This window comes from Ranitomeya variabilis, chromosome 5 (genome assembly GCF_051348905.1).
Source record: "Ranitomeya variabilis isolate aRanVar5 chromosome 5, aRanVar5.hap1, whole genome shotgun sequence".
Taxonomy (NCBI): Eukaryota; Metazoa; Chordata; class Amphibia; order Anura; family Dendrobatidae; genus Ranitomeya; species Ranitomeya variabilis.
Window position 1 is genome coordinate 420,815,570 of NC_135236.1, and position 24,212 is coordinate 420,839,781.

Sequence of the window (24,212 nt, forward strand, 5' to 3'; positions counted from 1 at the left end):
AGCAGTGCATCAAGATCCGGATAGTCCCTCAAAAAACTCTGCACGACCAAATTGAGCACATGTGCCAGACATGGGATGTGAGTGAGGTTGCCGAGGCCCAGAGCTGCCACCAGATTTCGGCCATTATCACACACTACCATGCCTGGCTGGAGATTCGCTGCCACAAACCACACATCGCTCTCCTGCTTGATGGCATTCCAGAGCTCCTGTGCTGTGTGGCTTCGATTCCCCAAAGAAATTAATTTCAAGATGGCCTGTTGACGTTTGGCCACGGCTGTGCTCATGTCGGTCGTAACAGGTAAACGTTCACGGGTCCATGTGGAGGTGGACTGTGACGGCTCCTGCAGCGACGATTCTGAGGAACTTGTGTAAGAGGAGGAGTCAATGCGTACAGACTGGATTCCTGCAATCCTTGGAGTGGGCAGGACACGTCCTGCGCCACTCGCACGATCTGTACCCGGCTCAAGAACATTAACCCAATGGGCAGTGAGGGAAAGGTATCGCCCCTGTCCATGTTGACTGGTCCACGCATCGGTGGTGAGGTGGACCTAGCTACTGACGGCGTTCAGTAGCGCGTGTTTTATGTGTCCCTCCACATGCTTGTGCAGGGCAGGGACGGCTTGCCTGCTGAAATAAAAGCGGCTGGGCACATTGTACTGTGGGACTGCCAATGACATCAAGTCACGGAAGCTGTCAGTCTCCACCAGCCTGAATGACAGCATTTCCAGTGACAGAAGTTTGGCAATGCCTGCAGTCAGAGCCTGTGCTCGTGTGTGGTTTGCCGAGAAAGGCCGCCTTTTCTCCCATGCCTGTACTACCGATGGCTGTAGACTGGCCTGGGAGTGTGAGGATAACTGGGAACGTGGTGCTGCGGGTGGAATTACAGTGGGTCTCTGGACAACAGGGCCAGAGTTTCTTCCACGGCGATCCTGGGAGGAAGCCGAACCAGCTGTGTGTGAGCTGGAGGAAGAGGCAACACGAGCTGAAGTGGTGGTAGCTGCCGCTGTTGGTTGGCCTAGCTCTTCAGTGTGTTTCTGTAACTCCGCCGCGTGCCTGGTCCGCACATGTTTCCACATGTTGGAGGTATTGAGGTTGCTGACATTTCTACCTCTTTTTACTTTGTGATGACACACCTTGCATTTGACATAGCAAATGTCACCTGCAACTGTGTCAAAAAAGGACCAGGCACTGCAAGTCTTGGGAGTGCCCTTTTTGGCTGTTGGAAGAGACACGCTCCTAATGGGTGCCAAAGTGGAGGCTACAGGATCCGCAGTCTTCCCCCTCCCTCTCCCTCTTTGGCCCATTCGGGGAATCTCTTCCTCACAGCTGCTCCCACCACCTTCCTGTCCCTCACGCCATGATGGGTCAAGGACCTCATCATCTACACTACCCTCTGCCACCAACTGCTCCTCCTGGGTAGTCTCAGCAGCAGCGCACGCACCCGAAAGTGGCACCTGAGTGTCATCAGCGGATGCGTTCTGCGGTGTGGTGACCGGAGGCACTGGCCCACCCGCCTCTTCAGACTCAGAGAGAAAAAGCTGTTGGGCATCACTGCACACTGCCTCTTCTTCCATTTCTCCAATGCTGCTTGGCTGGTCCCCTGTTTCCAAGCCAAGAGATTCAGAGAACAGTAGTAGAGACGGCTCCTGTCCTGGGCTCTCTGTCTGCCTGGGCAATTTGGCAGGTGGTGAGGAGACAGATGGGTGCTCTCCAGTGCTCTGTGTCTGAGAGGATGTGGCACTAATTGAAGTCGATGCGTTAGCTGCCATCCATCCGACAACGGCTTCAATTTGTTCTTCACGCAGCAGCGGTGTACGGCGCTCTCCGACAAAGCTGCGCATGAAGGACTGTTCCCTGGTGAAACTGGGTGCTGATGAGTCACCGGTGCCCGCAGCAGGCACAGAATCCCCACTTCTTCTCCCTGCTCCGCGCCCACGCCCACGTGCCTTACTCCCTGCCTTCTTCATCTTGGTTGACTGATAAAGATAAGCAGAAAAGTACGGCTTTGTGTGCTTATTCCTGAACAGCTCCTAACAGGTATAAGAAACAATAATTTTCTAAAGTGTGGACTAGACTTTAATATAGGCTAATGTGGCCTACACAACTGTAAAGTGGTGTGTTTGGTGAACTTTATTATTTATTTATTTTTTGGGGGCTGAACTGACAACTGGGCGAGCTGCAGTCACAAGGAGACCGTGCAGACAGCCGTAAACGGCGCTGCAAGGCCCCAAAAACCTCCTCTACGTTATCCTATGTAGTGTTTTTCCACAATTTAGCTGGATACGGGTGGAAAGACACTAATAGGAATTTTTTGAAAAAATGTGCAGCAGCCTGCACTACTTAGAAAAAAGGAAATTGGATTTAACGGTATGACGCAGTGATTTACCCTGAGCTGGATACAACCGGCTATGGCTGCACACAGACTACAGGGCGAGCTGCAGTCACACGGAGACCGTGCAGACAGCCGTAAACGGCGCTGCAAGGCCAAAAAACACTCCTCTACGTTATCCTATCTAGTGTTTTTCCACAATTTAGCTGGATACGGGTGGAAAGACACTAATAGGAATTATTAGCAAAAATGTGCAGCAGCCTGCACTACTTGAAAAAGAAAAAAAAAAATAGAACAGTATGAGGCAGTGAACCACCCTCCCTGAACTGAATACAACCAGATATGGCCTATGGCTGCACACAGACTAGAGAGTGGGCTGCACACACACACACACACACACACACACACACACACACACACACACACACACACACACACACACACAGACCTTGCAGATCGCTGTGAAAGCAGCGCTGCAAGGCAAAAGCAAGGTGATTAGTAGGTGAACACAGCGGTTGCTAAATTAGCCTTGGAAAAGAACAATGAAGCAAATCGCTATCTCAACTGGCCCTCAGTCAGCAAACAGCTTCCTGTCACTAACTGAATTCACAGCAGAGTGAGCGCAAAATGGCGCCAGCGACTTTTAAACTGCAGCATGACATCATTTCAGCAGCCAATCACAGCCTTGCCAGTAGTTTCATGCCCACCATGCTGAACAGGATGTGCCCACACTCAGAATCATTCCTCATTGGCTGAATTCGTGCAGTTTGAATCCTGAGAACTTCCGATTCCGGTATCCGATACGCGGCAAGTATCGGATTTCGGTATCGGAATTCCGATATCACAAGTATCGGCCGATACCCGATACTTGCGGTATCGGAATGCTCAACACTACTTGAAGCAATAGGATGAAACTGAATGGGAGGAGACACAGATTAGATATTAGAAAAAACTTTTTGACAGTTAGGGTGATCAATGAGTGGAACAGGCTGCCACGAGAGGTGGTGAGTTCTCCTTCCATGGAAGTTTTTAAACAGAGGCTGGACAGACATCTGTCTGGGATGATTTAGTGAATCCTGCTTTGAGCAGGGGGTTGGACCAGATGACCCAGGAGGTCCCTTCCAACGCTACCATTCTATGATTCTATGAGACATGCCATGGGCCAAAACATTAATTTTTGAGCAGAGTCATCGTGTCCAACCCCCTGCTCAATGCAGGATTCACTAAACCATCTTGGACAGATGTCTGTCCAGCCTCTGTTTGAAGAATTCCATTGAAGGAGAACTCATCAGCTCTCATGGCAGTCTGATCCACTCATTGATCACCGTCAAACAATTTTTTTCTAATATCTAAACTGTATCTTCTCCCTTTCAGTTTCATTCCATTGATTGTTGTGTTTCCATGTGCAAATGACAAGAAGATGATCCCTCTACACTGTGACACCTCTACAGATATTTATAAACAGCTATTAAGTCTCCTCTAATCGCCTTCTGTTTTGCAAGCTAAACATTCCCAGATCATTTAACAGTTCCTCATAGGACATAGTTTGCAGTCCGCTCACCATCCTGGTAGCTCTTCTCTGAACTTGCTCCAGTTTTTTATGTTTTTAAAATGTGATGCCCAGAACTGGACACAGTATTTTAGATGAGATCTGATGAAGGAGGAGTAGAGGGGAATAATTACTTCACATGACCTAGACTCTGTGCTTCTCTTAATACATCCCAGAACTGTGTTTGCCCTTTTTGCTGCTGCATCACACTGTTGACTCATGTGCAGTTTGTGATCTATTAGTATACCCAAGTCTTTTTCACATGTGCTGTTAATTAGTTCTATTTCTCCCAGTCTGTTGATGTCATTTTCATTTTTCTTGCCCAGATATATAATCTTGCATGTTTCCCTGTTAAATACCATTCTATTAGTTGCTGCCCATTGTTCAAGCTTCTCTAGATCCTGCTGAATCCTCTGTCTTCTCTAGTGTTAGCTATCCATCCTATCTTTGTATTGTCTGCATAGAGAAAGTCTGCATTTAATACCACTCGAGTACGATCACTGAGCCACTTATGAATCCACTTAACCGTAGCCTTGTCAATCCCATACTTGGTCATTTTTTTCAATAAGGATTGTATGAGATACTTTATCAAATGCTGAAGTCAAGATATGCTATATCTACTGAATTTCCCTGATCCACCCAGTCAGTGATTCCATCATAGAAGGAAATTAGATTAGTCTGGCATGATATGTATACTTCTAACCAATGCTGGCTCTGGTTAATAACTGTTTTCTTATCCATGTACTTACATACATGCTGTTTAATAATTTGTTCAAAGATTTTTACCGGTATAGAAGTAAGGCTCACTGGCCTGTAATTTCCTGGCTCCACTTTCTTACCTTTTTTGAAGATAGGGACAACATTTACCCTTCTCCAATCTTCTGGGACTTCTCCTGTACTCCAGACATTTTCAAAGATTCTGGCTAGTGGTTCTGCAATTTCCTCTGATATCTCTTTCAGTACCCTATGATGTAATTCATGTGGACGAGGAAATTCAAATAAATTTAAATTAGCTATGTGTTCTCTCACCATTCTCTGTTTATAGATAGTGTGAATTCTTTTATTCCTTCAATAGCACAGTGAAGATCAGTTAATGGTTTCTTACAGAACTCAGATGCAAAATAGAAATGTAAAAGTTTGGCCTTCTCAACATCATTTTTGGCCACTTCACCCTTTCTTCCTGTAAAAATTCTACAGCATCTTTGACTTTTCTTTTGCTTTTGAAATTCCTTCAAAATTCTTTTTATTGCTTTTGGTCTCCCTTGCAAGCCTCACTTCATTACTGGCTTTAGCTCATCTAACGTTTGCCCAGCTTTCGCTGAAGACAGCATTATATTGTTCTTTAGATGTGCCCCCCCTCTTTCCATTTGATATACATTTCTTTTTTTTTCCTTTTTAGCGAGTGTTTACATTCTGTGTTCATACATCCTGGTCTCTTTAAATGCTTCCAATTCTTCTTTCTTTTAGCGACTGTTACTGATTGTGCAGTGAGAATTTCATTTAGTAAAATCTCCCATCCTTCTTGGACTTTCCCAACTATTGGACCTTACCTACCCACTTTCTGAGTCCATTAAAACCTGCCTTTTGAAGTCCAACCTTAAAGAGGTTGTCCAGTCCAATTCGATAAGTCTGCAGTCACTCTGTGTGACTGCAGAATTATGAATCTCCCCATTCCCCAATTTCTCCATTATACATACTACCAGCCAGAGCCCTTCTAGTAGGTGTGGCCTCGCTACATACAATTGTAGCACACTGACTCACCAGTGACATTATACACAGGAGCTCTGTGTATAGTATAAAGTGTATAGTGTAAGGCTGTGTGAACATATTGCAGATTTAGATGCGGATCTGTAGCATTTTTGGACACGCAGAATTGCATCAAATCCGCAGTGTAGTGCACAAGCAATGTTAGTCAATGTGAAATTGACATTTGGTGTGCACATGCTGCGGAAAAAACGTGTGGAATTGCAGCTTTTTTTTCCGCAGCATGTCAATTCTTTTTGCGAATCTACAGCATTTCTGCACCCATTGACTTCCATTGTGTCAGGCCAATCAGCAGCAAAACCGCAGGTTTAAAAAAGATCTGCGAATTTGCTGTAGATGTGCCTGCGAGAAACGCTGCAGATCGGAAGGGGGGAGTGTGTGAGCGGAGTGTGGGCGGATACTGTGTGTGTGGGCAGAGACTGTGTGCGGGTATTTGTGTGTGTCTGTGTGTGTCTGCAGGGCTGTGTGTTTGTGTGTGTGTGTGTGTGTAAAGAGGTAGACCGGACAGCTGGTACCTGCATGCCGGGTCCAGAACTAGAAGGGCTGCATCCTGTGTTCCCAGGGGGAAGCCTGAGTGGGGCGGACCTTCCCCTGCTGTCTGGGGGAAGCTTGAGCAAGGAGGACCTTCCTGGGGATGGAGAAGGGAGGAGAGAGCCAGAAAAGGGCGCGCAGCAGCAGAAGGAAAAAAGTAAAAAATTTGAGAAACGGAGTAGTCTGGCGCCGGCAAAGAGAAGTGTGGGGAGCAGCGCAGAGAGCGGTGTGCAGAGCGGTGCACAGAGCAGAATGCTCTGCTTCCCCCATCTGAGTGTACCGGTGTGGCAGCAGGCCACATAGGAGCCCCCATCGCATGCAGAGCAGAGCCATACAGAGCAGAGCCGAGCTGTATACACCCAGCCGAGCTGTGCAGACTGAGCGAAGCTGAGCCAGCTGTGCAGCAGCCAGAGAGAGAAGTGCTCTGCCCAGAGAGCACTGGCAGCGTGCAAGCCAGTGCCTGTCATCGGCCGCCACCAACAGTGGGGACCAGGGAGAGAGAGAGAGAGATGTGCAGTGTGAGTCTGGTCTCCATGTCCGTCAGCACTACACGTGACCCATAAGACCGGACACAGTACAGACCTTCACACCCTGACTGGGCCATTGAACACCTACCGAGCCATGCTGGGCTCGTACAAGATCGTGACCCATATTACTGTCAGTCACTTTGGGCCGGTTTGACTGAGACAGTCAGGAGAGTTGTGCAGGAGACACGTCGGGCTTAGATACTACCGGGCCCATAACCTTGTAGGCATCTACAGTATATGGACTAGAGGCAGTAAAAGGTACCAGAGACCGACCACTGGGTGAGTATAATCTAACCTGTTTTTCTTACCTTTCAGGATACATCGGGGGCTTATCTACAGCATTACAGAATGCTGTAGATAAGCCCCTGATGCCAGTTGCCTTATCTCATATACGATTTTTGGGGTGACAGATTCCCTTTAAGTATTATTTGCCAAAGGGATCAAATACTTATTTCTCACTGCAAAATGCAAATAAATTTATATAATTTATACTGTACAATGTGATTTTCTGGATTTTATTTTTGATATTCTCTCTCTCAATGTTAAAATTAACCTACCCTTAAAATTATAGACTGTTCATGTCTTTGTCAGTGGGCAAACTTACAAAATCAGCAAGAGATCAAATACTTATTTCCCCCACTGTATATAGTGCCATTAATTTCACAGCGCTTTACAGACATTATGGGCACTATCCCTATTGGGGTTCACAATCTAAATTCTCTATCAGTATGCCTTTGGAGTATGGGAGGAAACTGGAATACCTGGAGAAAACCCATGCAAACACGGAGAGTACATACAAACCCCTTGCAGATACACAAGAGCTCTGTACTTAGTATATAATGTACAGGTAATACAATAATCACCAGTGATGTTATACACAGGAGCTCTGTACAGGGTGGGCCATTTATATGGATGTACCTAAATAAAATGGGAATGGTTGGTGATATCAACTTCCTGTTTGTGGCACATTAGTATATGGGAGGGGGGAAACTTTTCAAGATGGGTGGTGACCAAGGCGGACATTTTGAAGTTGGCCATTTTGGATCCAACTTTATTTTTTCCAGTGGGAAGAGGGTCATATGACACATCAAACTTATTGAGAATTTCACAAGAAAAACAATGGTGTGCTTGGTTTTAACGTAACTTTATTCTTTCATGAGTTATTTCCAAGTTTATAACCACTTATAAAATGTGTTCAAAGTGCTGCCTATTGTGTTGGATTGTCAATGCACTTGACACACTGATACCAACACCGCAGAAGAAATGCTAGTCTAAGGGGGTCAGATTCCTTGTAGGAATGCTCAGACCTGACACCCATAATGTGGTGCACCATCTTGCTGGAAAAACTCAGGGAATGTGCTATCTTCAGTGCATAAAGAGGGCAACACATGATCATGTAGCAATTTCAGATATCCAGTGGCATTGAGGTTTCCATTGATGAAGAACAGCCCCACTATCTTTGTACCCCATATACCACACCATTCCATCAATTATGGGTGTCAGGTCTGAGCATTCCCACATGAACAGTATCCTGAAACCTCAAGAAAAGGACATAATACCCAAATGTCAAAAACTACTGTCAATAAGTTTATTCAATCATAACAAAAGGTATTAAAATGGAGAAACTGACAAGAATAATACATAGTGCAAATCACTTGACATATCAAAAAGGGTACAGATCAACCATACTGGAAAATAAAGCTCAATGAAACAAGGTGAATACCAATACATATCCTAAAAGGTCCTAAGACCAAGTAAAGTGCAGGAATAAAGTGTCTCTCAGCATAAGTACCAATGAAAAGATGATCCGTAGTTCCCCAGGACTCCAGCTCCAACGTACGTTTCGCCTCCGTGGCTTTTTCAAGACTCCTTGAAAAAGCCACGGAGGCGAAACGTACGTTGGAGCTGGAGTCCTGGGGAACTACGGATCATCTTTTCATTGGTACTTATGCTGAGAGACACTTTATTCCTGCACTTTACTTGGTCTTAGGACCTTTTAGGATATGTATTGGTATTCACCTTGTTTTATTGAGCTTTATTTTCCAGTATGGTTGATCTGTACCCTTTTTGATATGTCAAGTGATTTGCACTATGTATTATTCTTGTCAGTTTCTCCATTTTAATACCTTTTGTTATGATTGAATAAACTTATTGACAGTAGTTTTTGACATTTGGGTATTATGTCCTTTTCTTGAGGTTTCAATTTAGTCTTTGGGACATATGGTGAGGTTTTCTCACTTAGTTGTGAAATGAACAGTATCCTGTAAAGTGGATTGGTCGTCGTCAGCCAGTTGAATGGCCACCAAGGTCTCCCGATCTGACCACCTTAGACTTTTATGTTTGGGGTCATCTGAAGGCAATTGCCTATGCTGTGAAGATACAAGATGTGCAGCATCTGAAACAACGGATACTGGAAGTCTGTGCACTAGCATTTCTTCTGTGGTATTGCTATCAGTGTGTCAAGAGTGTGAGAAGAGGGTTGCATTGACAATCCAACACAATGGGCAACACATTTTATAAGTGGTTATAAACTTGTAAATAACTCATGAAATAATAAAGTTACGTTAAAACCAAGCACACCATTGTTTTTCTTGTGAAATTCTCAATACGTTTGATGTCACATGACCCTCTTCCCATTGGAAAAAATAAAGTTGGATTCAAAATGGCCGACTTCAAAATGGCTGCCATGGTTGATATCACCAACTATTCCCATCTTATTTAGGTGTATCCATATAAATGTCCCACTCTGTATATTGTGTAAGTGTACAGGTAACACGCTGACTTACCGGTAATGTCTCCAGTTGAAATTCTTCATCTTTGCTTTTTTTCTTCATCCAGCGCAGACCGCCATCACTTCTTCCAGCCAGGACTCGTCTCTTCAGAAAATAACACACAGTTATCAAGGGCACCACTTCCAGAGCACATTCCGCAATCTTTCCTCAATGTCAGATTAAGAAAAAAAAAGGCAAAAGTGACATAGTGCTGCCCTGCATGTTAACAGGAGCCCCCCACTGAAAACAGTGTCCACAAAAATAAAATACATCACAGCAGTAATAATATCCCGCAATTAGTTCCTACAGTAATAATGTCCCACATCCAGGCCATTTCTTGTAATAACGTCCTCCATCCTGCCCCCATATGTTCTCCCATCGTGGCCCCATGTGTCTGGCTTCTGCTCACCTGACCTCATACACTAGTAAGGGCAGTAATGCCCTGATGGCGACCATGGCGTTCTGAACCTGCCAGGCACCTGCACTTTGAGCTCCGCTGCTTGGAGGAAGAACTTTATTCCTCCTGGCAGCATTTCAGTTTCAATCACAAGGATGGCTTCAGTCACTGCTCTGTGTATAGAGAGTGCTGGCTGTAACTGCGCCCCCGGCACTGACAGAGAGCCGTCCCTGATGCAGAGCGAGTGTCAGTCAGTGCCAAAGGCGTGGTTACAGCCACCACTCTTTATACTCAGAGCAGTGACTGAACCTGTGCCAGTGCCACCCCTTAACTAAGACCTGAAGGTTGCAAGGAAGAATAAAGTTAACTTCCTCCTGGCATTAAGGCTCTAAGTGCAGGAGCAGTATTTTCACATGACAGGTTTCTTTACATTTCTGGTGTTGGTATGCATATGAGTGCGAAGTCCTATTCAGTGATTGACAGCTATCTCAGGCTAGCACAGTGTCTCAGTTGTTAGCACTGCAGCCTTTCAGCGCTGGGGTCCTGGGATCAAATCCAACCTAGCACAACATCTGCAAGGAGATGGTTTGTTCTCCCCGTGTTTGTGTGGGTTTCCTCTGGGTACTCTGGTTTCCTCCCACACTCCAAAAACATAGTGAGAGGGAATTTAGATTGTGAGCCCCACTGGGGACAGTGATGATAATGTCTGTAAAGTGCTGTGGAATCAATGATGCTATATAAGTAAGTGAGTAAAATAAATAAATAATGAATAAATCTCTGCATGTACAGTCAAAAAGAGAAGACTGCTAATCAATGAATGGACCGCTCAATGAACTCTTGGATACAAACAAAATGGATTTCAAGTAATAAAATACAGTTATACTGAATCTTTTCCAACCAATCACTATTTATCATTCTTCTTTCTTTACACCAGGCTGTCTACAAATTGGACTGGGAACAATTTTAACTTTTATCGTTTTTGGCCTCCTAAAAATCATTTGTTGAGCTCTTCCAACTTCTTTATGTCGGAAAGGCTTATTTAAAATTATGTTCCAGTTTTTTGGCATTTCTTAAAGGCTTGCATTATTACTAGTAAACAATAAGTCAAGTATTTCCTTATTTCTCTTCATTCTTATCTATAAATTTCCTTTCTTTTGTAGGCAATCATGTTGACTTCTAGATAACACCCTATCTTTTGCTTCTGTTATGTTACTTGACAATTCTTATTCTTCAGTCTTTTCTACTTTTTCCTGTTCTTCAACCCCTTCTACTATACAATGCACCATTGTGTCACGCAGTGGGTGATAGTGAATGGAGTGTGATCAGGAGCGGAGGTTGCACCATACTCAATAGATGCTGGTTGTCTTAAGGCCCCGTCACACACAGCGACGCTGCAGCGATACAGACAACGATGCCGATCGCTGCAGCGTCGCTGTTTAGTCGCTGTGTGGTCGCTGGGGAGCTGTCACACAGACCGCTCTCCAGCGACCAACGATGCCGAGGTCCCCGGGTAACCAGGGTAAACATCGGGTTGCTAAGCGCAAGGCCGCGCTTAGTAACCCGATGTTTACCCTGGTTACCAGTGCAAAATGTAAAAAAACAAACAGTACATACTCACCTTCGCGTCCCCCGGCGTCCGCTTCCTGCACTGACTGAGCGCCGGCCCTAACAGCAGAGCGGTGACGTCACCGCTGTGCTGTGCTTTCACTTTACGGCCGGCAGTCAGTCAGTGCAGGAAGCAGACGGCAAGGGACCTGACGGACACCGGAATGTGAGTATGTAGTGTTTTTTTTTTTTACATTTACGATGGTAACCAGGGTAAACATCTGGTTACTAAGCGCGGCCCTGCGCTTAGTAACCCGATGTTTACCCTGGTTACCAGTGAAGACATCGCTGAATCCGTGTCACACACACCGATTCAGCGATGTCAGCGGGACCTCAACGATCAAAAAAAGGTCCAGGCCATTCCGACACGACCAGCGATCTCACAGCAGGGGCCGGGTCGCTGCTACGTGTCAAACATAGCGAGATCGCTACTGAGGTCGCTGTTGCGTCACAAAACTTGTGACTCAGCAGCGACCTCGCTTAGTGTGACGGGGGGCTTTACACATCTGGCACCTGTAGGTGATAGTAATCCCTGACAGCATTTATGGTGGTAAGTCCCAGGGGTGCCGATGTGCAACCATACCAGTTTGGGGCCTGCTGAAGGCCCACATAGCTACATTGTCAATGTTCCTGTGAAGTCAAATCACAAACCTCAATTTCTCCTACTTACTACAATATAGTGTATATATATATATATGTATATATATATATATATATATATATATATATATATATATATATATATATATAACAATCAGATAATCAGACTCAAGTCCCTTTAGGTGGAATTAAAAATAAAATGTAAAAAATAAATAATCTTATATATCCTAAAATGATCTGACTACAAATGTGAGTTCTCCACACAAAAAGCAAGTCCTCACAATGCACCATCAATGTAAAAATAAAAAAAAAAGTTATGGGTCTTTAAAAATGGCAACATAAATCAAGTTTTTACACCTCTAAAATAAAAAATATATATATACACTGCTCGAAAAAATAAAATGAACACTAAAATATCACATCCTAGATATCACTGAATGAAATATTCCAGTCGCAAATCTTTATTCATTACATAGTGGAATGCATTGAGAACAGTAAAACATAAAAATGATCAATGTAAATCAAAGTTAATGTCCCATGGAGGTCTGGATTTAGAATGATACTCAAAATCAAAAGTGGAAGATCAAATTACAGGCTGGTCCATTTTAATTGTAAATGCCTCAAGATAAGGAAATGTTGCTCAGTAATGTAAATGCTCTAATGGGGCCAAGAGACCGGAGGGTCCCAACCAGGCTTCCCCAAATGTCTCCATGGGTTTAGTGATGGTCAATAGGCCAGATCTGTATTCTTCCAGATAGGGCAGAGGTCCCTTAAGCTGGCATCCTGTGGAATGTCAAACCTATGTTCCCCTTTGTGGAGATATGGGGGGGTCAGTGGACGCCCTGGTCCGCTAGCTGAAACCGCATGGACCAGGGGATCATCCTACCGAATGCCCGCTCTTCTAATACCATGGGCATAACGCTACTCAGACGTCACAGGGTGAGAGTAAAACAGTGTGGCAATACTTAATTGAACCACAAAACAGGCAGATAACACATAGAACAGTCCTAGCAAAATACTCACCGGGATAAGAGCAACTGATACTTCAGAGCTTCCAGGGCAGACTATCCCACCTATGACATGCACAGAGAGGAGGTAACAACAAGCTTAGGAAGATGACAGTCCAATGATGTACAAAGCTAGTTGACCGGAGGGTCACAACCGGGCTTTTCCGAACATCTCCATGGAGCCGGGCAATCAGAGGGTCCCATTCATGGCTTTCACAAACTTATCCATGGGGCTTTGGAGACCAGTTGGTCAACATCCTGACTACCCCAAATGTATCCATGGATTTGCAATGGTCAATGGAGCAGATCTGTATTCTTCCCGTGGGGGCCGTGGTCCCCTAAGCTGGCATCCTGTAGAATGTCACGTCTGTGTCCCTCGTGACGGAGCCATGTCTTGGCTGCTGTCTGGTTGAGAGTCTCTGGTTCTTTGGATGTCTTGGCTGAATATGTGTCTGTCTTATCTTACAGAGGCATATAACCTCTTTTTATAGTTAGCATGTGTCCTTCGCTCAGTACTCACAGGTAAAGGGGAAGAATGGTAATAAGACAAACTTGCATTGTTTGATTATGTAATTTATTTCCTGGTCCTGGTGATGTATTAATTTACTGATAGTGGTTCTGGTGATGTATTCATGTAAGTAGCCCTTTATGAGATTGGTTCAGTATGGCAATGTGGCCCTTGGACCAAAAAATGTTGGGATTTCCTGTCATACAGGTTAGTTTGAAGTGCATATCAGAAATATGTATACATCAGAAAAATTCCTTTCTATACAGAGAGAATCTAGAATATGGAGCCTCTGTTCAAAAGACCCCAGAACATGTGTAAAGATGGGCCTTAGGTTGAATTTTGCTATACAAGCTGAGAAAAGGTTACATTTTACAAATCATAATGTATAAATGGAAACATTCACTACTTGATCAGACAGTGTTTTTGGACCACCGGGTGTGTAATCTGATTAGACTGGCATGGATTTGACAGACTACAATGAAGAGATGTATCCAGCAATGTTTGTTCCTATATAAATTAAACTTCCCTCTGGCTACAGAGTCAACATCTCCCTTGTAATATGTTATAAGGCAAGAAAATCTACGAGTAAACACATGGATGAAGCAATTGTTAAGATCTAATATACCACTGTTTGATATGTACTGTAAAACAGGATTTTTTTTTGTTTTTTTAAAGCGTCTGCATTGCTCGAGGACAAGTTGTGACCCAGAAAAAGGTTGGTTATTTACCATTGTTACTCATTACGCAAATCAAACATGCATTGTTGTTTTAACTAAAACTCCGTAGTATTTCACTGTTAAGGGTCACAGGCACAGCAAAACTCAACCCTCAATGACTGCAAATGCATTTATACTGCAAAAATAAAACTCTGCTGACTGCTCCATAATACCAAGTAGACAGGATGTCCTGGCGAGAACAGGAACTGGACATGTGCTGTGGTTTTGCTTTCAGTGTGAAATAAGTAAATGATTCACTTATTTCAACTAAAGAGGTTGAAGAGTAAGAAAGAAGCTAAGGAAAATACTGCATACAGCCTATAAACTGTGGGTCTATATAATATTCTATGCCACAACACAGCATCTTCACATGTTAAATATATTTAAAAAAAAAACAACTAAAAATATTTATTGAGTAATCATGCAATCTATTAACTCAGGACTACAGAATAAATGTATGCAAAAATTATACAATATAGCGCCACATTTTTATGACTATGAAGCTTCACATATAATACAGAAACCTGCATTGTCTGTATGGCAGCATAATGAATCCCTGTAAATCCAAGTGGCATATTATAAACGTTAGAAAACACCACCCTAACATGGCATCTGATGGAGCTTGCCAAAATTTTTTGTCATCTGTTGTAATTATCATTAATGCTCTAATGTCTCTGTTCTTCAATAACTTCTGGTTGGTGTAATACAGCTATATATTCAAGAGCCGGCATGGAGTACTAAACTCACTCATGTCCTAAGGAGCATGCTTTGCATTTAAACAGATTTTCCATGATGAATAAAAAATTCTGCAGAAAACTAGCCATATTTTTTTAAAAATCCCAGGCAACCCACTTAAGTTGTATTTTATTTTTTAAGAGACGTCAGCTCTTGAGCTATGGTGACTTGATCGATCTGTAGGAAGACCGGTCTTGTGCAAGCGTAGATAGGTCCACCAGGGTCTTCTCCACCGTTATCTTGATAGTATCAAGCCATCGTGTTGCTAGTTGCTAGTCTGCCTCTTCGCCTTACTCCTTCTATTCTTCCATCCATGAAGTCCTTCTCTTGTGATGATTACTCTCTTCATATGACATGTCCAAAGTAGGAAAGTCGTAGCTTGGTGATCCTTGCTTTGAGTGACATGTCTGGCTTGATTTGTTAGTTTTTCTTACCATCCATGGCATTGATAACATCCTTCTCTAGCACCACATAATGAAAGCATGTATTCTTTTTCTGTCTTGTTTCTTTATTGCCATGTTTTGCATCTGTAGGTTACCACGGAAAAGATAATTCATGCATAGTTAAAGTCTTGACAACATGCCTCATGCAAATTTTCTTTCCCCCTAAATTTTAGACAATATGATTTGTAGAACGTCTTCTAACAAATCAGAACTTTGTTGAAATAGATTGTCATAGTGTGTAATGTCATGTCAACTTACCTGCTGGTTTGGTATTTTTGGGGTGATATGAAGTGCCTTTTGGCCCCCAAACATGGTGTGTATTATGGCATCCAAAGAGTTCAATTTTGGTCTCACCAGACCAGACCATATTCACCAAGTATTACAAAGGCTTGTCTAAATGTTGTTGAGCTAATTTTAAACGCCCTTAAACATGTTTTTTGTTCAGCAATGGAGTCTTGCGTCATGAGCTTGCAAACAGGCCAAGGAGATTGAGTGCATTCCTTATAGTTTTCTTTGAAACAATTGTACCTGCGGATGACAGGCCTTTAAATAGCTTTACCCAGAGGTGGTCCTTGGACAACTCTTTTGATAATTCTTTCCACTCCTCTGTCTGAAATCTTGGGGAAAGAACCTGGTCTTGGCCAGGTTATGGTGAAATTATGTTCTTTCCACTTCTGAATATGGCCCCAACAGCGCTCACTGGAACCTTAAGTAGTTCAGAAATTCTTCTGTAACCAATGCCATCAGTATGTTTTGCAACAATAAGATTGCGAAAGTCTTGAGACCGCTCACTGACTTCACCCCATCATGAGATGCTTTTTGTGTGGCACCTCAGTAATAAGATACCTTTTATAGGCCATCGGTTGAATTGGCTGATTTTTTCCACTAATCGGCAGCATTACTTTGTAATTACTTATAGATTTCAGCTAATGTCATGACTTTCCATGTCATTTTTGTACCTCTCTTCATGTGTTGAATACTTTTTGCTTGTGTCATTTCACATTATTACACAACTTAATTTATGGACATCTATGGTTTGATTTGCCTGTTTCCATTGGATGGGTTATTGACATCTGGTGAGAATTTCATGTCAATAGCAAATTGGAAACAATGTAGGAGAACGTGGTCAAATTCTGTGCTGCTGAATCATGCAGTCCAAAGGTATTATTAAAAGTGGTCTTTATTCAACGTGTTTCTGAGTTTCAAAGAACTCCTTCATCAGGATTTACCACGTACGAATTAAACCACATTCTTATGTGGTATTTCCTGATGGAGTTCTTTGAAACTCAGAAATGCGTTGAATAAAGACCACTTTTAATAATACCTTTGGACTACACGATTCAGCAGCGCAGAATTTGACCACGTTCTCCTACACTGTATTCTCAACGGCCGCTCCCTCGTGGATCTGCAGCAGCGAATCTTTCCAATGCTTGTCTTAAGCTACGTCTCGTGAGTGCTTTTACCTTGCATTGACTTCTCAATCTCGGATAAAACCCTATTGCGCTATTTTCCTCCAACAGTTTTCATACTAGAAAATTGGAGACATGTTCAATACTTATTTCACCTGCTGTGTAGATCAAGGTTTTAGGAGCACTTCCCAGTGGTGTAAATATTTATATACACACACTACACAGTGAAGGAAATAATTATTTGATCCCTTGCTGATTTTGTAAGTTTGCCCACTGACAAAGACATGAACAGTCTAAACTTTTAAGGATAGGTTCATTTTAACATTGAGATATAGAATATCAAAAATTAAGTCCAGAAAATCACATTTTACATAATTTATACAATGTATTTGTATTTTGCAGTGAAAAATAATGATTTGATTCCTCTCGCAAACAAGACAATACTTGGTGGCAAAACCCTTGTTGGCAAGCACAGCAGACTTTTTTTTAGTTGATGATGAGGTTTGCGCACGTCATGAGGAATTTTGGTCCACTTCTCTTTGCAGATCATCTCTAAATCATTAAGATTTTGAGGCTGTCGCTTGGCCACTCGGAGCTTCAACTCCCTCCACAAGTTTTCTATGGGATTAAAGTCAGGAAACTGGCTAGGACACTCCATGACCTTAATGTGATTCTTTTTCAGCCCCTCCTTTGTTGCCTTGGCTGTATGTTTTGGGTCATTGCCTTGCTGTAAGACCCAGACACGATCCATTTTTAATATCCCGGCGGAGGGAAGGAAGTTGTTACTCAGGATTTTATGGTACATGGCTCCATCCATTCTCTCATTGACACGGTGAAGCAGTCCTGTGCCCTTAGCAGAGAAACACCCCCAAAACATAAGGTTTCCACCTCCATGCTTTGACAGTGGGGACAGTGTTCTTTGGGTCATTGGCGGCATTTCTTTTCCTCCAAACACGGCGAGTAGAGTTAATGCCTAAGACCTCAATTTTTGTCTCATCTGACCACATGGTTTTGTAGCCCATTCCAGATTTCTGCAGGTCTATGATTTTGTTTCTGAAATCCTTAGAAAACTCTTTGGTCTTGCCCATGTTGTAGAGGTTAGAGTCTGACTGAGTCAGAGTCTTTATAAAAGTGACTATGTAAGAAAGCTGTCTTTAATGCAGGTAACGAGTTGATTAGGACCATCTATCTGGTCCGTAGGAACCAGAACTCTTAATGGTTGCTAGGGGATAAAATACTTATTTCTCACTGCAAAATACAAAAATAAATTTATATAATTTATGCAATGTGATTTTCTGGATTTTATTTTTGATATTCTATCTTTCAATATTAAAATTAACCTACCCTTAAAATTATAGATTGTTCACTTATTTGTCAGTGGGCAAACTGACAAAATCAGCAAGGGATCAAATAATTATTTCCTTCAAGATTTATATATACAGCTCTGGCAAAAATGTAATAGACCACTCAGATTTTGTCTGAATTTTCTCTTTATAGGTATATTTGTGAGTAAAATGTGAATTGCTCTTTTATTCTATAAACTACTGACAAGTCTTCAAATTTCCAAGCACTAAATTTTGTATTTATTTTCAGAAAATGAGAAATGGTCAAAAGAACAAAAAAAAATCATTGCTTGCAGACCTCAAATAATGCTAAGAAAACTAGTTCAAAATCATTTAGAAACAACAATACTAATATTTTAACTCAGGAAGAATTCAGAAATCAATATTTTGTGGAACCACCATGATTTTTAATCACAGCTTTCATGCGTCTTGGCATGCTTTCCACCAGCCTTGCACACTGCTTTTGGGTGACCTTATGCCACTCCTGGTACAAAAATTTAAGCAGTTCTTTGATGACTTGTGACTATCCATCTTCCTCTTGATTACATTCCAGAGGTTTTCAGTGAGGTTCAGGTCTGGAGATTTGGCTGGCCATGACAAGAATTTGCTGTGGTGGTCCTTCATCCACACATTGATTGACCTTGCTGTGTGGCATGGCGCATTGTCCTGCTGGAAAAACCAGTCTTCAGAGTTGGGGAACATTGCTTGAGCAGAAGGAATCAACTGTTTTTCCAGGATAACCTTGTATGCGGCTTGATTCATACGTCCTTCGCAAAGATTAACATGCCCAATTCCAGCCTTGCTGAAGCATCCCCAGGATCATCACCGATCCGGCACCAAATTTCACAGTGGGTGCAACACACTATGGCATGTACGCCTCTCCAGGTCTCCGTCTAACCATTAGAGGACCAGGTGTTGGGCAAAGCTGAAAATTAGACTCATCAGAGAATATTACCGTATATACTCGAGTACAAGCCGAGATTTTCAGCCCACTTTTTTGGGCTGAAAGTGACCCTCTCGGCTTATACTCGAGTCAGTGTCGGCGTGGGGTCGGCGGGTGAGGGGGAGCGGCGGCTGTCACATACTCACCTGTTCCTGGCACGGTCCCTGCATGTCCGATGGTCTCCGGGCAGCTCTTCCTGTGTTCAGCGGTCACGTGGCACCGCTCATTAAAGTAATGAATATGCACGCATATTCATTACTTTAATGAGCAGTACCACGTGACCGCTGAACACAGGAAGATGCCGCCGGCTCCCGGAGACCATCTGACAGTGAGACGCTGCCAGGGACCACGCCGGGAGCAGGTGAGTATATCAGGGGAGGTGAGCATTGCGCGATAGTTACCTGTCCCCCGTTCCACCGCTGCGCGCTGCTCTGTCTTCTGTCCTCTGGCTGTGACTGTTCAGGTCAGAGGGTGCGATTAGTGTGCGCGCCGCCCTCTGCCTGAGCAGTCAGTGCAGAGGATGGAAGACAGAACGGCGCGCAGCGATGGAACGTGGAAGGTGACTATCGCAAGTGCCGGGGGCCTGAGCGAAGAGAGGTGAGTATGTGATTTTTTTTTATTTTAATTGCAGCACCAGCAAATGGGGCAAATGTGTGGAGCATGTTATAGGGCATATATGAGGAGCATGTTATGGGGCATATATGAGGAGCATCTTATGGGGCATAATCATCTCATGGGGCCATAATGTGTGGAGCATGTTATGGGGCATATATGAGGAGCATGTTATGGGGCATATATGAGGAGCATGTTATGGGGCATATATGAGGAGCATCTTATGGGGCATAATGTGTGGAGCATCTCATGGGGCCACAATGTATGGAGCATCGTATGGGGCCATAATGTGTGGAGCATCTCATGGGGCCATCAAGCTTTATGCAGCATTGTATGGGGCAAATGTTTCTATGGAGCATCTTATGTGGCCATTATTAACCTTTGTGCAGCATTATGTGGGGTATATTTTAATATGGAGCATCTGATGTGGCCATCATGAACTGTATGGAGCATTACATGGGGCTCCTGATTCAATATGGATATTCAAAAACACTTAACCTACTGATGTCTCAATTAATTTTACTTTTATTGGTATCTATTTTTATTTTTGACATTTACCGGTAGCTGCTGCATTTCCCACCCTAGGCTTATACTCGAGTCAATACGTTTTCCCAGTTTTTTGTGGCAAAATTAGGGGGGGGTCGGCTTATACTCGGGTCGGCTTATACTCGAGTATATACGGTACCTTATTCCAGTCCTCTATGGTCCACTCCTTATGGTCTTTGGCCAACTTCAGCCTGGCTCTCCTTTGCATCTCTCATTGATGAAAGGCTTATTTCTAGCTTTACATGACTTGAGCCCTGCCTCTAGGAGACTGTTACGAACTGTTCTTGCCATGCACTTCACCCAGCTGTCATTTGCCATTCCTTTTGTAGGTCACTTGATGTCATCCTGCGGTTGCTGAGTGACATTCAAATAAGAGGACGGTCATCCCGGTCAGTGGAGAGTCATTTCCACCCTCTGTGCCGGTCTGTAGCTTTGTTGTCCCCAATGTCTGCTGCTTGACTTTGCTGTAATAGACTGCCATCTTAGAAATTTTAAGGATGAAGGCAACATGACACTCACTGTATCCCTCTGCTAGTTAAGCCAGAATAGAGCCCTTCTTTTCCTCACGCAAGATACTTTTCTTTTTAACTCCTTTGGCATGGTCAAAAGTTATTTTTTCATTCCTGTTACTTTTGGGATATTACTAGCACTTGTTTTGCCATCCAGCTTGTCCTATTGCAAGGAAGTGTGAACACCACAGCAGTGCTTTTTATTCTTTCTTTCGTTAAATAAGATTTGGTTCAGGTGATCACCTAATCAGAAGCACATTAAGTAGAATGAGGTGTACTCTGGTTGGAATTCAACTGACACTGGAATGGAATGGCTTTCAGACATGTAGAGATGCTGATTTTTATAAAACTGCAGTGGTCTCTTAATTTTTGCCAGAGCTGGCTGGCTGGCTGTATGTAGGTACGTACAGTATGTAATATATTTATTTATTGTGTCCATTTATATGAAACTATATAGAACATAGTATGAAAAGGGTACATGTGGATAATATAGACCATTATGTTTACCGGTCCTGATGAAAGATGAATAACCTGCACATTAAATCCAAATGCATTTTATTTTGGTAAGAGACTCTTTGCTTATAACAGACACTACAGATTCAGACATATGTTGTGGCTAGTAATCGATGGAGCTAGTAAACAGAACTGACGTGTACATGCCACAGCCTTTCAGTTAGAGGACCATGAGACAAATCTGTATACAAGAAAGTACAGTATTTTATTTCCGTCTGTGTATAAGCAGAGTTCAGCTGACAATTCGCAAAGGGGGAGAAAACTAACTCAACACGATCTGTAAGCAATGGGGAAAAAAAAAAAGTTACAGGACAGGCTGCCACTTTGGCAAAGCAAATAAAAGTCACATGAAAACTCTAGGAAGAAATGGTGTTCCTCCTGAGCAGAAAATATCCTTCAGTTTGCTGCCTGAACAAAATAAGCAGAAAGAAAACAAATGAGATAATTAACCTTTAATGCACAATGTGAACAAAAACACCTGCAAGTCAAGAAAATCATTCAATTATTTACGCTGTCATTGCTATTTGTGATGTTTTCAAGAAGCGCTGCAATTTTTTTTTTTTTTTTTTTTAGACTGCTATATGCATCTTCCAGAACAAAGAATTAAATTGACTTTTACAAAATATTCATGTATTATTTCGCAGAACTGCCTGTGACACTGGAGGGCCCTATGTTTCTCCAAATTGGCACATAAGAGGGGAAGGCTGCAGAGTGTTTATGCGGTGCACTTCAGTGATGCCAGCATTACCAGGTGCTGTTAGTAGAAAGCACTAAAGTGGCAGATTCTCATGATGAGAGCCCTTCCATGGCAATGCAAATTTATTGAACTGATGCTGTTATACAAAATCGCACCACTTTATTTAAGGCTTTACATTTGGCCACCATAAAGCAGTTGTAGCATTAGGTTGGTCAATTGAATTACTGTGGTTCCCTGCTGGATATATACACCATTTTTACACCCAATCATTAATGCATACAAAGCAACAAGGCATTGATATAAATAAACCAGCAAAAAAAGAAAGAAAAAAAAGGTAATTACTGCAACATAGGCCTTGTGACTGATAACACAGGATTAAAAATTACGTCCCACATTCACATCCACTAGACTCTTCCACCATTAACCAACGCAACCAAAACAATACGCATGGGAAACAACCACTGACAAGAAAAGGTACTAAATCTGTATTATTTGGTATTGCAAATACACATATGCATGAGCAAGCAGGGGGAAAGACAGGGGCTCACAGTGAGAATCTACAGCTGCAGAAGCCTGGAAAATGATTTACAAAATATTGATAAATCATTAAAAAAAGAACTCTTAAAATATACACTTCTTGTTGTAGACCCCTACTGTATACACATCTATAAACAGTTGTCCCTATGTAAACCGAGTGGGGAATGGAAACACTTGAGTAATAAAGAGAAAGGAACTTATGGGTGTCCCTCCAAAGAGCTATCAAAGGCAGAATGTTCAACCAAGACAGACTATGAAAAATACATTTATTGTCATGACTCTCTTGCGTCCAGAAGGGTGCAATGCAAGTCTCCACAGGATTCCCTAAAAATGAAGAAGGAAGGCAGAAAAAAAAAATCAGTTGTGAGAAGCACTTCATATAACACAATAGATGTTGCTCTTGTATTTCTTTAAAGGAAGGAAAAAAAATAGTTACAAGAAGCTACGAATACCAAAGATGCATGGTCATCAGGAGTAGTCTATAGAGGAGCTCTTTGGACTTTCTCGTTTAGTAAGCTAAAATAGTGGTGCTTTTCATTGTACACTCCGATAGAAAGGAGGGGCTTGTGAAAGAATACAGTACACGTTTTTGGACGCGTGAAAACATTGCTGCGTGAACAATGTCTCTGGTAGCAGTAATACTGGATTTTGGCTCTGTTGTTCCCAGTTGCATATGTGAATAACATCTCAAAAGCAGGCATCTTTCTTGTGACTTTAGGAGGGGGATCTGATGGTGCACAATCTAAGCTTGCAACTTCCATCCATACTGTAAAGGGTACCACCACAGGAAAGTCCATTGGAGTCATTGACAGGATAATTTGAGTTGGAATGCTGGGACTGTTGTTAGACAACAGTTCTTCAGACCTGAAATGAGGGGCAAAAATCAGTGGTGGTACTTGAATAAGATTTACAAGATCAGTAGCTGGTTAGTTATGCTGCATCCATTCTTATCTGCACTGAACTGGTTAGTTGGAGTTGGCACACAATGAACGTTTTATCTGCTAGCTTTAATACGACTGACACCGTAACCATTATTACCTGTATTAACAGAAATTAAGATCATATTTCCATTTATGGCCTATCCCAGTGGTGGCAAACCGTTGGCACTTTTACTAGACGCAGTGTGTGAGGATAGGGCGTTGCTTTATTCAGAAGGGCAGTGGAAGTGAATATATATTTTGCAGTGTATGAGTGTGTGTGTGCGCGTGTGTGTGCGTGCGTGCGTGCGTGCATAAAAGGATAAAGTTGTCACTCATACGCTGCTAATGACGGACCGACAAGGTAATCTATCAAAACATTTATTGTGTAGGTTTGAAGAGTCAACGCATTTCGAGGTCATGCAGGACCTCTTCATCAGGACAAAAGCCTAGAAACCTAGGCTTTTGTCCTGATGAAGAGGTCCTGCATGAGCTCGAAATGCGTTGACTCTTTAACCCTGCACAACAAAATGTTTTAAGATATTTAATATATTACCTTGTCAGTTCGTCATCAGCAGCGTATGAGTGACACCTTCATCCCGATTCCTTTATGCAGTTTGGTCCATCATATCAGAGAAAGAAAGTGGATGTGCTGTGCTCAGGCAACTTGTATTTGCTCTGCAGTGAGATCAGGGCAGTCATTT

At 42.7% G+C, this 24,212-nt stretch overlaps 1 protein-coding gene across 1 annotated transcript in view; it reads right to left on the reverse strand.

Moving 5' to 3' along the window:
• Positions 1-21,537: 21,537 nt before the first annotated feature.
• The window catches only part of RAP1B (RAP1B, member of RAS oncogene family), a 92,227-nt gene continuing 89,552 nt past the window's right edge, over positions 21,538-24,212 (reverse strand). Inside the window, exon 8 of the mRNA XM_077265240.1 lies at positions 21,538-23,455. The gene's annotated coding sequence lies outside the window, so the exon portion shown is untranslated. The remainder of the gene's footprint in view (positions 23,456-24,212) is intronic.